This window comes from Prionailurus viverrinus, chromosome C1 (assembly GCF_022837055.1).
Source record: "Prionailurus viverrinus isolate Anna chromosome C1, UM_Priviv_1.0, whole genome shotgun sequence".
NCBI lineage: Eukaryota > Metazoa > Chordata > Mammalia > Carnivora > Felidae > Prionailurus > Prionailurus viverrinus.
Window position 1 is genome coordinate 32,649,407 of NC_062568.1, and position 15,546 is coordinate 32,664,952.

The window sequence follows — 15,546 nt, forward strand, 5'->3', positions numbered from 1 at the left end:
CAATAATCAGGAAAATACAGCTCATCAGATTACACCAGCTAAAGATTTCACTTAATTAAGGTTCATAAGCTTTCAACTATTTTTTATTTTATTTTTTTAATATGAAATTTATTGTCAAATTGGTTTCCATACAACACCAGTGCTCATCCCAAAAGGTGCCCTCCTCAATACCCATCACCCACCCTCCCCTCCCTCCCACCCTCCATCAACCCTCAGTTTGTTCTCAGTTTTTAAGTCAACTATTTTTTAAATGACTTTCCCAGTAGAAATGGTCATATGACATGAAAAATAATCTAAACTACACTATGCTCAAAAATTAGTTATTGCTGAGTACTATCAGACATTCAGGTAGTTCCAGATGGACAAAAACAGATCCTGGATTTAGACCATCCTAGATGTGACTTATGACTTTGTGAGATAATAATTCAGTTCCTCCAAAGTCCTGTTCTTACTCTTGTCAAAGTAAATAAAATGACGACCTAAATGTATATAAATTTCTAGATAAATTTCTAAGAATTCTTCATCATACTTATCACTACTAACTTTATACTTATTTATGTATTGTCTTTTTTCCTCCAGAATGTAAGCTCCATGAAAGTAGAGGATCTGTTTTGTTCAATATGCTATCCCTGGTGCCTAGAAAAAGCACCTGGGTTGTTTATTAGGCACTCAATAAATATTTGTTGAAATAATAAATAATTCTTAAAGGAATCAAATGAAGGCTAAAATTACTAATGTGATAACCAGGACACATAAATCACATTTAAAATAAGAAGCATGTCAGGGAGCTAGAGATCTACCAGTATGAATCCCATGGTGCAACATAGTGGATAGAGTTCATGAGAAGAACCAGGGAAGCCATGATAGCAAAGTATAGTGGGAAGGACATCCAAGTTAGGTGATGTAGGTCCTACCATAGACTTCTCACTCATCAGGTTCTGGCTTGAATGCCTCAGTAGTTAGCACTCTATTAACTACACTAGAAAAGACAAAATAAAATATATAATGAGTTCAATTTTGAACAGATTAAGTCTGTGATGGCTACAGAACATCAAGTATAAGGAAAAATATGTTGGTCTCATAACATGTAATTAGTACTAGAAGCTATGGTGGGGGGGGTGAGATGTGCTTTCTTCAAAAGCAAGTGAATTTAAATTTTTCAAAATTCAAATTGTTATATGAAATCTCTCAATTTTTGTAAGTTAACAACTCATTAAAAATGCTTTTGAAATTCTGTTCAGGCCAAGAAAGCACAAAAGCATACTGGATTTGTGAGTAGGACATCAGTTCATAATCTCTGAGAAGAGAAAGAGAGAAGAAAATAAATCAGGAACAGAAAACAAGGGAATAATTTAAAGAGCAGTTGAAGAAATTAGGTACAGGGTCAAAGAGAAGAGTCAGAAAATTAGGAAGAGACTCAAAAGAAAATAGGGTATCAACGCATTCAAGGGAAGAGAGAATTTTTTAAAGGGAATAATTAACAGTTTTAAATATTAGAACACATCAAATAAAAGCAAGACCAAAGAATCCTGTAGATTTGGCAAAAAAAAAGTTCACTGGAGATGTTTATTGATGCAATTTTACCAAAGTAGTAGAAGCCAAATCTTGATTTCAGTGGAGACTCTGTTTTGCTCAACATTATTCTCAGTGCCTAGAAAATACCTGTGCTATGCACTATACACTCAATAAATACTGAAGGGCAAATAGGAAAGTGACCAAAAGGAGACAGAAACATGCTGTGTTATTTTGGTAAAAGAGAGGATATGTTGGTGTGGGGATGACTATAATAAAACTTGTAATATTTTTGTGAGTCCACAAGGGATGACAGGCACTGTGCTAAACAGTATGTACAATGTCATGAAGTAGGTACTATTGTTATCCTTCTGTTACAGTTGAGGAAACAGAGGCTGAGAGGGGTAAATGTGACCAATTTATAAGTGCCAGAGCTCAGATTTAAGCCCAGGATGTTTGAATATAGAACAAGGAAACACACACACACACACACACACACACACACACACACACACCTTATTTTAATAAATTATAGATATATGGGAAGTGTTCTACTAGGAACATGAAGCAGGATGAGAGCACAATGTTAGGGACGAACAGGTACTTCTCAGATGGAAGAAGGGAAAAACATGAGGGTTCTCGGAGTGATGCCAAGACCAGCTTCGCTGTACATTTTATAAATGGACTAGAAGAGACTGAGTAATCTGATGTTTCAAATTTTGCAAATGACACAGTAAGCATCTCTGGGGTGTGAAATGCCAACCTGACAAAAATAAAACAAAGTATACTTAGAGAGTGACGAACTATAAGTTCACAGGGCCCAAGAATGGGATCTGGCAACTCCAAGCAGCAGGTAGACATCTCTCCAATTTCTATTTCAGTGTTGCTTCCTGGTTTCAGTGTGTCTACAGTTCTCTGACCTATTGAAGCCCTTGAGCCTGGTAACCTAGCCCATGGCAAAGTGAAGGCTAAAGGTCCCACAGACCCACAAGCCAGCCAAGAACAGAAATTCTACTTATCAAAGGCTTGGGATTCAGAGTAGGATATCAATCCCTGTGGGGTAGAAAGAACCCAGCAAGGCCTATTTCCAAGGGAGCAAATGCCAGAACACTGCCGCTAAACTGTATCTCCTCACAGTGGATAGAAGCTTTTTCAGCTAAGGTGCCTGACTGCTCCGCAGAGATGGTAAACCTGTTGAACTCATTGCTAGAACATAAGGCACAAACCAAAAATATAAACATGTGTAAGAGGTTCTTAAGTGAATCTAAACGAGTTTTAAGGCAAACTAGGGCCACTTCCAAGATGGCAAAGATCAGCTTCAACTCCCATGACATGTTTTGGAAGGCAACATTGTATATGCAGCACCAGAACTTAAGGAACTAAAGATATGAAGTGTATGGAACTTCTCATAGAAAATATTCAGTAGCTAGCAAACCTCAGAGTAACAAATTTGCCTCTTACTACTTTTAAACTCATAATACACATTCACCTGACATCCAGAAACCAATAATCCTCAAGTTTTAGGTCTTTCAACAAGTAATCACAGTATTTTTTAAAAAAAGTATTTCAGAAACAAATATATATCTCAATTGAATTTAAGCCAAAATTAATGATATTTTTGTTTCTTTTTATCTCATTCAACCCATATGCAAAAAAAGAAAAATATAGGAGGTAAGTATTTTTATTATCTCCATATTACAGATTAGGAAAGTAAGGCTTCAAGAAGTTGTGTGACTGAGGCAAGACCACATGGCTGTTAGTTGGTGGAGCAGGTACTCAAACTCTGGGAATTAGACACCAGAAACCACAGTCTGAACCACAAACTCACAACAGCACCGCCATTCTTCTCTACAAAAATAAAACTTCATTATAATGTATGTCCTTACATGTTCATCTGCAAATCCATACATGTCAAATCAAATCCTCTAATCCAACACAGCTACATACTGCACATAAGACAATTAGCCAAAAACAAGAGCATCATAATCCTGTTTCCAAAAGTGTTATGAAAATGATCAACTATTCATCATAGTTTGATCAGAAAGTATTAAAAGCAATATACAGTTTCCAAATAAAAATGGCATAACTGTGTTAAATCCCAAACCTTAAATTTAGGGATTTTTATCTTCTTTCCAGCTGCTCTCAAATACAGGGGGGTGGTTTCAAGACAGAAGAGTACTGATGGGGAGTCATCAGAGGTCATGTAGAACCATCCTCAGAGATAATATTTCCATGTAAAACAAGATCAACTACTCAGCGGAGACAAAAATTTCCATCTGGAAAAAAAGTCACCAATGAAAGGAAAAAAATTCAAAGCTGTTTTAACATTTTAACTAAATTACATCTATACAACGACCACCAAACATTAAGCAGCAAAAGTGGTGGTTTGCAGAAAATAAGCTTGGACATAGATGTGTGAAAAACATGTGGACGTGAAATTTAATAAGCTTGATGCTAAGTATCATTCTCATGGGGTTTTTTTTATTTTATTTTTTATTTTTTAAAATTTACATCCAAATTAGTTAGCATATAGTGAAACGATTTCAGGAGTATATTCCTTAATGCCCTTACCCATTTAGCCCATCCCTCCCTTCCACAACCCCTCCCGTAACCCTCAGTTTGTTCTCCATATTTATGAGTCTCTTCTGTTTTGTCCCCATCCCGGTTTTTATATTATTTTTGTTTCCTTCCCTTACATTCATCTGTTTTGTCTCTTAAAGTCCTCATATGAGCAAAGTCATATAATTTTTGTCTTTCTCTGACTAATTTCACTTAGCATAATATCCTCCAGTTCCATCCACGTAGTTGCAAATGGCAAGATTTCACTCTTTTTGATTGTCAAGTAATACTCCGGGGTGTGTGTGTGTGTGTGTGTGTGTGTGTGTGTGTGTGTGTGTATCACATCTTCTTTATCCATTCATCCATTGATGGCCATTTGGGCTCTTTCCTTTCCATACTTTGGCTATTGTTGATAGTGCTGCTATAAACGTTGGGGTGCATGTGTCCCTGTGAAACAGCACACCTGTATGCCTTGGATAAATACCTAGTAGTGCAATTGCTGGGTAGTAGGGTAGTTCTATTTTAGTTTTTGGAGGAACCTCCATACTGTTTTCCAGAGTGGCTGCACCAGCTTGCATTCCCAAGTATCATTCTCATGTTTTACACTTCTACCATATAAAAAAGCCATTTTAAACTGTTTAATATTGGGAATAGTGTTTATCTATCAGAGTCACATACTGAAATATTCATGGATAAAATTATATGATTTGCGTCAAAATAATATGGATCGAAAAAAGGGGAGGAGGGGAAGGAGGAATAGATGAAACAAGATATGGCATGAATTGGCTGTAAATTGTTGAAAATGGGGAGTAGTTACATGAAGTGTTCTCTACATGGTTCACCTTATGCTTTATTTATGCTATTCTACTTATTTTCGCATATATCCTACATGTCCCATAATAAAGGGGTTTTTTAATCTGATTAACAGTTTTAAAGTGTATATTACACTTGGGTTCATTTTAGTGTATATTTGAACACCACATAAAAAAATCTCTGTCAACAATTTAAAACTCAGATTGTGAGCAGAATACAAATGCCTCCACTAAACAGTGTACAGTTTATAATCTGCCTCATTTCATTCAGTGAAAGCCTGAGACAACTAGGTCAAAGTCATAGGTTCCATTTTTTTGAGACCTATTTTGATTTGTTCTGTTCCTCAAATTTATCATTCTAATCTCAGCTAGCCATTTCAAAAATTCATTTTGGCCTGTAAAACAAAGGAGGATATATAATCCTTGAATAAGGACAGCAATTACTGAAAAAAAATACTTTGTTATTTGTGGCAGTGTCACCAAAAAATGACCAAGTCAATAGGAATTGCAGGATATGGTCCCAACTAGCTTTAAGCTGCCACACCTTAGGACTCACTGGTGTGTTTCATTTTCCCTCATGCCTTCTCACTCACTGCTTATATTTCACATGTCATTCTCATGGTTGTTCTATGACACTAAATTACAAAGTCTCACACTTTGATTCTACCAAATACAAACAACCTTTGTATGGTGTGATCCAACTTATTACTGAAGTGCTTACTGGTTGTTTACCAAAGTTGTGTAAAAAAAATGTTTTCAAACTACACTGTTCAAATATAATGCAGTTTTTTGAAACGCTCATCAGAACTAACAAATCAAAGGATGGCAGAATTTAATTACATTTTATAACCTGTTTTATAAATATCATAAAACCACCGTGTCAGAAAGTAGACTTCACTAAGAATTAGATGAATTTCTTTTTTTTTTAATTTTAGAGAGAAAGAAAGAGTGGGGGGGGGAGGGGCAGAGGGAGAAAGAGAGACAGAGAGAGAGAATCTTAAGCAGGCTCCACACATCGCAGAGCCCAACATGGGGCTACAACCCATGACCCTGGGATCATGACCTGCGCTGAAATCAAGAGTCAGATGTTCAACCAACTGAGGCACCCTAATGCCCCAAGAATTAGATGAATTTCTGTATATGAAAATTTGGTGACACATGTATGAAAAATATACAACAAAAAGAAAAATTAAAATCATCTTTGATTTACCTATATTCTCTCTTCAGATTCAGACGTCCAAATTAGCGGTTTCTTTTCAAAAGCATCTTAGAATGGCACTTTTTCCTTTCTCTGACTCAAGATAGCTTATAAAGGAAAGGCAGGATGAAGAGAAAGAAGAATAGGGAAAGGGGGCATGGATTCCATTTTGAGGGCACTTTTATCCTGGCTACAGAATATCTTTTCTTCAACGTGATAACTCTGTGATATTTAATTGGGTACTTGCCGTTCTTTCATTAGATATGATGGCTGCATATTGAATCAGAAGGGAAGTCCACTGGGCCAAAATTTTTTAATTACTTCCCCTTTCTGTAAGAAACAAACACTAAACCTTTTTATCAAGGGAAATAGATAAACTGCTTCCAAGTTTAACAAGCCAGGGTATTATAGGGGACCCAAGGAACTAGAAAGACAAAGGGGACCTAAAACACAACAAACACCTTCTCTAACCCAGCCCCACAGTGCTGCCAATCATATTGGTCACATCATAAATCCCCATAGCTCTGAGTGAGCAGTGTTACCCTCACTGAGGGGACTGGTTCCAGAGGTGATCCAGGACTATAACACTAGTCCGTCTGACTCCAAATCTTCTCTTTCTACTCCACTAAACTGGAAAAAGTAATAAGTGCTATCTATCACTTTGCTGCAACTTAAGGTATCTTCTTGAACAGGCCTACACTTCGTCTAAGCAAGCAACCTAATGCAAATCCTACAGATCCTATATAACCATTCTTAGAGATGAGAAACACATGTTGATTCCTCTTCTTTATTAATTTACAAGCATGCAGAAAATGAATGTTGACAAAGGATGATAAAGTAGATGTGTAACTCACAAATAATTCACGAAATAGATATGCTAGCAAAGAAATGCTAAGCAGAAACAAACAACCCAACCTCCAACCAACACCCGCACTCAAAGTAATTACACCAAAAAAGATGAAATGGGTGTTATTTAAATTTGACTTTCTCAGGAGATGATCAGGAAAAAGCTGCCTAGCACTCAGAAACAAACATCACAAAATTCATGCAGTCACAGGAATGTATAGGGATGTTCACTCAATGCTCTTTGTTCCAAATGGAATTACAGTAAGACTGTGACAGACACTGTAGGTTGACTCATTCAAAACCCATTGCAGACTACCTTTCCCCTTTGTCTGTCTCTACTCTTAAGGTTGACAAGGCTAAACATTGATTTTTCCTGCCTCTTTGCAAGGTGGAAGAGGGTATGGGGACTCAGGGACATGGGCCAACTCTCTAGCCAACTTAAACAGAAGTTTTTTAAGTAGAATTTCTGGGCAACTTATTTTTCCTGAAAAGAGGAATAGATGAAACTAGCATCCACCCCCCAACACACACACCCACTGCACACACTCCATCCGCTTTCTACCCAAAGCTAGAACAGCCATCTTGCAACCACGTGCTAAGCATGAGAACAAAAGTCAATAAATACAGGAACAGCCGAGCAAAAAGTCAGAAAGAGTCTGAATCATTGAAGAGCAGAACCAGCACCAGTAACTGCCTACCTCCAGGCTTCTTGTTATATGAAAACATTGAACCCTTATTTGTTCAAGCCACTTTAAGTCAAGCTTTTTGTTCCTGCAAGTTGAACATGTGTTTAACACATACAATGTCAGTAGTAAGTAGCTACTTCAAGCCCAGCTAACCTACAGCATTTAAGCATCTAGCTTTGAGTTTGTGTTTTGCATGCTGAGATGGATAATACATGGAACTCTAAACCAGGCATTGGCAATGGTTTGCTTTTGACCTTGGGCAAATCATTTCACCTCTCTGAGCCCGTCTTCTCACATTTGTAAAACGGGTACTATGAGGCCTGCCCTGCCCATCACACATGATTGTTACGGGAATCAAATGAAGGACTTGACTCTGAATAAACTCAAAAGTGCTACATGAATGTAAAAGTTGTGTGATTTTTGTGTAAATTTAGTTGCCACCTCCCCTACCCGCAAATCCTACAGCAAATATACTGTGGCACTGACTTTACTGAACAACAGTAAACAAGATACTACTCACTAAATTTTTTAATTGCTCTTGCCTAGAAGATGTTTATGCTACCTCTCTAGCCAACACAGAATCCACACACCAGAAGGCGTTCAAATCCAATGACAGACAGGATAAGTGTAGTCAAGGCAAACAAAAGACGTACTCTAAAGTTACAGATATTCTAAATCCTACTCTTTAATTCATCTGTTGGTTGAATTTGATTGAGGAAACTATCAAGAAATAAGCAGTGCCTTGGTGGCTCAGTTGATTGAGCATCCAACTGTGGATTTCGGCTAAGGTCATGATCTTAACAGTTAGTGAGTTCAAGACTTGCATCAGGCTCCACAATGCAGAGCCAGCTTGGGATTCTCTCTCTCTCCCTCTCTTCTCTGCCCCTCCCCTCCTTGCTCTCTCTCTCTCTAAATAAATAAATAAACTTTTTTTAAAAAGGCGGGGGGGGGGGGGGCCTCTGGGTGGCTCAGTCCATTAAGCATCAACTTCAGTTTAGGCCATGATTTCGTGGTTTGTGAGTCCAAGCCCCACATCAGGCTCTGTACTGACACCTGAGAGCCTGGAGCCTGCTTTGGATTCTGTGTCTCCCTCTCTTTCTCTGCCCCTCCCTTGTTTGCACTCTCTCTCTCTCTCTTTCTCTCTCTCTCTCTCTCTCTCTCTCTCTCTCTCAAAAATAAACATTTAAAAATTAAAAAAAAAAAAAAGCAACAAAGGCTTTGTGAATCAATACAATTAACCAACTTCAAACCACTGGCTCTGTGAAAACCCAGTAGTATTTTCCAGTTATTTGACAGGCTTAAGATTTATCTCAAAAATTGACTGAGTTAAATACATATATTGATTGACTCTACAAAGCTTTCACATAGTAAATCATGAGTAAACAGGAAGTTATTTGCATTGATAAAGAGGTTCAACTGAAATATAACTGTTGGAGCTATTACCATGACAGATTGCAAAATGAATGTATTGAAGCCCTAAATCAGAGGGTTACATTCACATGCAAAGACTAAAATGGAAATCCTCACTTGATTAAAAACCCTCTATGAACACATCTTCTATGCTAATATAGTCCACAGATCATAGCCATCAACATCAGCTGGGAGCTTGTTAGAAAAGCAGAATCTCAGGGCCCCTGGGTGGCTCAGTAGGTTAAGCATCTGACTCTTGGTTTTGGTTCAGGTCATGATCTCATGGTTCATGGGTTCGAGCCCCACATCCAGCTCTGCACTGACAGTGCGAGACTGCTTGGGGTTCTCTGTCTCCCTCTCTTTCTGCACCACCACCCCCAACCACTTGCATTGTCTCTCTCTGTCTCAAAATAAATAAATAAACTTAAAAAAAGAAGAAAAAGAAAGAAAGAAAGAAAGAAAGAAAGAAAGAAAGAAAGAAAGAAAAAAAGAAAGAAAGAAAACTAGAATCTCAGTGCACTTCCCCCACCTGACCTACTGATCAAGAACCCACATTTTAACAAGTTTCCAAATGATTCAGAGGCACATTAAAGTTTGAGAAACACAGATCCTTGCCCAGCCAGGATTTGGTTCTGATTTATTATTGATAAAACACACACACACACACACACACACACACACACACAGCAGACCAAGAAGTATTCATTACCTCTACACAAGGAGCTGGGAAAACACTTCCATAATACTCTGTAAGATTAGTTTACCTGAAACACAGTTCTAGTAACGACACTCAAAACCTTCAATGATTTCCCATCACCTACCAAAGAGTCTAAAGCCCTTAGTTCTATAGCCAAGGTCCTCTGTCATCTGACAGCAACCCCCTTTCCAATTTGGTATTCCACCTCAGCCTCTTCACATGTTCTGTGACTATTTCTCAATGTGTAAAGAGACCACTTGCAACAGAACCACCTGGAGCTGCACCCTTGACCTTATGGATCACATTCTCTAGAAGATAAACTGGGAAGAAGCAATCTTAACCAGTTCTCTATGGTAATTCTTAGGAAACATCTGCCCATCCTGTCAGCCTAGGTCTCTCATGCTTGGTCAAGTTTCTCCTAATACATTCAAGTAGAAAGGGTCACTCCATGGCACAAAAACAGACACTCAGATCAATGGAACAGAATAAAGATAAAATGGACCCACAAACATATGGCCAACTAATCTTTGACAAAGCAGGAAAGAATACCCAATGGAATAAAGACAGTCTCTTTAGCAAGTAGTGCTGGGAAAACCAGACAGTGACATGCAGAAAAATGAACCTGGACCACTTTCTTACACCATACACAAAAATAAACTCAAAATGGATGAAAGACCGGAAGCCATGAAAATCCTTGAGGAGAAAGCAGGCAAAACCTCTTTGACCTTGGCTACAGCAACTTCTTACTCAACACGTCTCCAGAGGCAAGGGAAACCAAAGCAAAAATGAACTATTGGGATCTCATCAAAATAATAAGTTTCTGCACAGTGAGGTAAACAATCAGCAAAACTAAAAGGCAACCAATGGAATGGGAGAAGATACTTGCAAACGACATATCAGATAAAGGGTTAGTATCCAAAATCTATAGAGAACTTATCAAACTCAACACCCAAAAACAGATAATCCGGTGAAGAAATGGGCAAAAAACATGAATAGATACTTCTCCAAAGAAAACATCCAGATGGCCAACCGACACATGAAAACATGCTCAACATCACTCATCATCCAGGAAATACAGATCAAAACCACAATGAGATACCACCTCACACCTGTCAGAATGGCTAACATTAACAACTCAGGCAACAACAGATGTTGGCGAGGATGAGGATGCAGAGAAAGAGGATCTATTTTGTGCTGCTGGTGGGAATGCAAACTGGTGCAGCCACTCTGGAAAAGAGTACGAGGTTCCTCAAAAAATTAAAAATAGAACTACCCTATGACCCCAGCAATTGCACTACTAGGTATTTATCCAAGGAATACAGGTATGCTGTTTCAAAGAGGCACATGCACCCCAATGTTTATAGCAGCACTATCAACAATAGCCAAAGTATGGAAAGAGCCCAAAGGTCCATCGATGGATGAATGAATAAAGAAGATGTGGTATATATATATATATATATATATATATATATATATATATATATACACAATGGAGTATTACTCAGCAATCAAAAAGAATGCTTGTCATTTGCAGCTATGTGGATGGAACTAGAAGGTATTATGCTAAGCAAAACTGGTCAGAGAAAGACAAATGTCATATGACTTCACTCATATGAGAAATTTAAGATACAAAACAGATGAACATAAGGGAAGGGAAGCAAAAATAATATAAAAACAGGGATGGGGACAAAACATAAGAGACTCTTAGGGCTGTTGGAGGATTTATGGGAGGGGAGGATAGGCTAAATGGGTAAGGGCTTAAGGAATCTACTCCAGAAATCATTATTGCACCATGTGCTAACTAACTTGGATATAAATTATAAAAAATCAATTATAGGAAAAAAAAAGAAAGGGTCACTCCATCCTTAGTACTCACACTGGCCCCATAGGCAGCTCTGTTGTTATCCACCTTAAAAAGTATAGCAATTACATGTTTCCATGCATGCTTCCCCTTTGAGTCCTTGAATGGAGGGAATATGTACTATGTATCCCTGTATACCTAACATCCAGCACATTGTCTGGCAGAGTAAGTATTCCCTATTTGCTGATTTACTGAAGCATTATTTAAACTAGGAAAAAAGAAGTTGAAACAACCTTAGGCTCCATCATTTGGAAACTACCTAAATTAATTATAGTACAACCATGCAGTGGAATGCTATGTGTTCATTAAAAATGATGATACTGATTATTTATTGATTGGAAGGATACCCAGAATATATAAAGCTAAAAAGGCAAATTATAAATATTAATATTAAATGATCTGAAAGAATATATACCAAAATGTTAACGGTGGTTATCTCTGAGTAGTGGGATTATGGAAAACATTATTCTCTTCTTTATATGTATCATTTGAACTTTTTACAATTAGTATGTGTAACTTTTTTACATTTCTTAAAGCTATTCCCATTTTAAGTGCTTAGGGAATGAATGTTGTTATAGTAAATGATAGCTTCACTTATTCAGCTTCCAATGACAGGGATTTCCAAAGGTTGGCAATGATCCAAAGGTTGGCAACAACCCAAAGGTTGGCAATGTTGTTGCTAAGAAGGGGAAAGTAGGAAATGGGTAGCCCTTAGCAACTGGCTCTCCCCAGTGTTCCTCCTATTATCTGGAATTTAGAAAAATATTTAATATCTTATTATATAACACTTCCCTAATAAAAACTATGCCTTCCAGTAGAAACAATTTTGACAATATCAATTAGTCTCAGTATAAAGAAACTATCTGTTGTCAATTTTTTCAGTTGTGAAAATCAGCTTCCAACCCCATCTCACTTCCCCGTTGGCTCTTTCTCACTTTTCAGAATGTTCACTGTCCAAGATGAATTTGTTAAATACTATGTTTTACTCTATTCAGCATGATACCAAAACTGGATGTGCTAGCTGATGTCAATGACTTTCAGTTACTATCACCAAATTGCTTCTACTATGAGAAGGGTGACTAAGCAGGATGGAGGGATGCCTCCAGCCTTTTTTCTTCCAGTAGAAGAAAAACCTGCAAACAAAATTTATTTCAATTAATATTTTACATGAAATGAAGATTATTTAAAGAAAAATAACTAAAATGAATTAAAATCACACCTCCAACAACTGGAAGAACATGTCAATCTGGTATTTTTTTCATTAATTTCAACATTTACCTCAAAGCAAAAGCAAAACAAAGATTTACAAAGAAAAAAATAAAATAATTGTATTAGTCATTATGAGAATGATATTACAGTTTGGATTAATTGTAAGTGTTTTAAACATATATTCTGTTTGAACAATATCAACAGAAAAATATGTATTATTAAAGCTTAATAACTCGAACACATTTCCTATTTGGGTTCTCCTTAAATGTCCTTACTACATGAAAACATAAAATAAAGAGGAAAAAAAAACTTTCAGAGGCTTGCTAGAATATTAAAATTCAGTATAAATTGAAATATAAGAATTTTTTAAAGCCAGCTTTTTTTTAACCTAGTTCAAAATAATCTCTCCAAAAAGGCAAAATATGACTATAACTTATTACCCCTTAGGTTCAAGAAACATGGCTACTCGTTTGACAAGTTTAGAAGTACAGCTATTGTCATAAACCACACAGAGACATACAACCTATGCACCCAAAATATCACAAGATAGTGAAAAAGTCTCAAAGCGGGAAGAGAGGAGACAGAATGAGTTCTCCCCTTTTGTTCTGCAGTGACCACATGACTCAAGCTACTTAATTTGCTTCTCGGAATTTCTGACTTCCTCATCTGTAAAAACAGGCATTGGCCTAGATGATGTCTCAGTTCTTTCCAGATCAAAACTTTTTAGGCTCTAATCCTACACATTCTTGCCACACATATCTAACCTTAAAATACTGTATTTTTATATGAAAGCCACAAATAAAGGCACTGCATTTTAGCAGATTTTTTCTACTAAGATTTTAAAAAAAGGAAAGAAGAGATAATTCTACCATTTTAACATAATTATTTCACTTTTTAATATTAGTATCATCCTTTACTACTCATTAGCATTATTAAACCATATTTTTCTAGTCCCATGACTAGAGAAAAAAAAATTGCCTTTCCTAACTATTGAATCAACAGGAATCATGAGATGAGCTAAAGGCAGAAAAATATCTGAGATATAATGATAATTAGTTTTGTTTTCCAAAAAAAAAAAAAATTAACTATAGGCAGAAATCCCAGTCCCAAATATATTCTAATGTACAAAACAGCTCAGTTATCAAACCAGAAATAAAAGCTAAAATTTTCTGAGTACATTTATAGAACACTTTCATTTGCATGATCAAATCTTCATGACTCTATGATTAAGTAAGATTATGATCATCCCCACTCTATAGTTGAGGAAACTGAGATTCCCTGGCATTAAGTAATTGTCCATCTAATTTAAAGTAGATGGCTGTTCATAAACACCATAGTTAAAACCTATGTGACAGAAAAGTGTTAATTTCCTATCCTTAATATATGTTATGGCTTATAAAATAAAAAAAAAAGACCAGCAACTCAACTTAAAATTGAGTTGAACTCAATTTCAACTCAAAGTTTGAGTTGAACTCAAAACTGAAAATTGAGGAGAGAAAGATAGTTTATGAAAAAATTCAACGCAAATCAGTTTGAAATAATTTAAGTAAAAAGGCTCAATCTCAGTCAATTAAGGAATTGCAGGTAAAATTAAACTTTTTTCTCACTTTCTTATTAATAAAACTTTAAAAATTAGTCATATACTAAAATAATTACACTGTGGGGAAAAAATTGTTCTCCTATACCATCAGTGGGAAATACACCAGTTAAAACCTCTTTGAAGGGCAATTTTATTTAGTGGAATTAAAAACATACAGTCTTTTACATAGCAATTCTACTCCTAAGAACTTATTTATTATTTATCTTATTTATGTAGGCAAAAAAAAAATGTTCATCATGTGAAGGATGTTTCTGAGAAATTGGTTATTGCAGCAAAATACTGAAGACAATCCAAATATCCATCCATGAGAAGTAATTAACTATTTGGTGTACCTCATACAATAGAACACTATACTCAAATGCAAAACACTTTTTAAAAAAAAAAGCAGAATAGTATTGTATACTTCTCATGTGTGTACGAAAAAAAGATGAGGGAGAAAAAAAAAAAGAATGAGAGGAGATCATACTAAGACATGGATGTGAGTGTTTAACATATCTCTGGAAAGATACCTAAGAAATTCCCTATAGAGAAGGGAAATGAGCATTCAAGAGTCTGATTTGGGAGCAGGACTTACATTTCAGTTTTCTACAATGTAATACTGTTTGAAGTGTTTAATCCTGTTCATGCTTAGTAGTTATTTGTGGGCTGCAGGCAGTTTCCATGCTTACACTCAGCTTAGCCAAGGTAAAAATCCAATTAGATAAAATAATGTATGTTAAAGCATTTTGCCAATGGAAGAGAAAATAGAAATGTACAGTTAAGGAAGACTGTTGATTGCCCAGCACCTACTGCTAGACCCAGTAGGCACAGTTCCTCAATAGACAGTTCATGATGAATTAAAGAATTATCTATTAGAATGCAAATATTCACCCAAGAGGTGATACCTTGAAGCAGTGTTTCTAGAACCTCTCCACCAAATTTCCCCTAATGTCAAAGATATTGAGCTCAGTCCCCCAGGGACCTAGAAGGTCTTCCAACTATTAATATGTCTATATTTCTATTGATAGAAAAATATTGCTTTCTCACCATACCTCAAATAAAATTGATATTCCAAGAAGATCCACTACTCTAAGCCTGAGGTCTTATTCCGGAAACTTGGATACACCCGTTTGAGGAATTTGACTTTAAGGGATTTAATCCTCAGAACTGATTTGCC

At 36.5% G+C, this 15,546-nt stretch overlaps 1 protein-coding gene across 4 annotated transcripts in view; it reads right to left on the reverse strand.

The window, feature by feature from the left end:
• PLCL1 (phospholipase C like 1 (inactive)) overlaps positions 1-15,546 on the reverse strand; it is a 350,469-nt gene that overhangs the window by 254,574 nt on the left and 80,349 nt on the right. The window contains exon 1 of one of the 4 annotated variants that reach the window (XM_047873352.1): positions 3,617-3,708. The exons of the other annotated variants lie outside the window; for them this stretch is intronic. The gene's annotated coding sequence lies outside the window, so the exon portion shown is untranslated. Of the gene's footprint in view, positions 1-3,616; positions 3,709-15,546 lie in introns of those variants that run through there. 4 annotated transcript variants of the gene reach the window in all.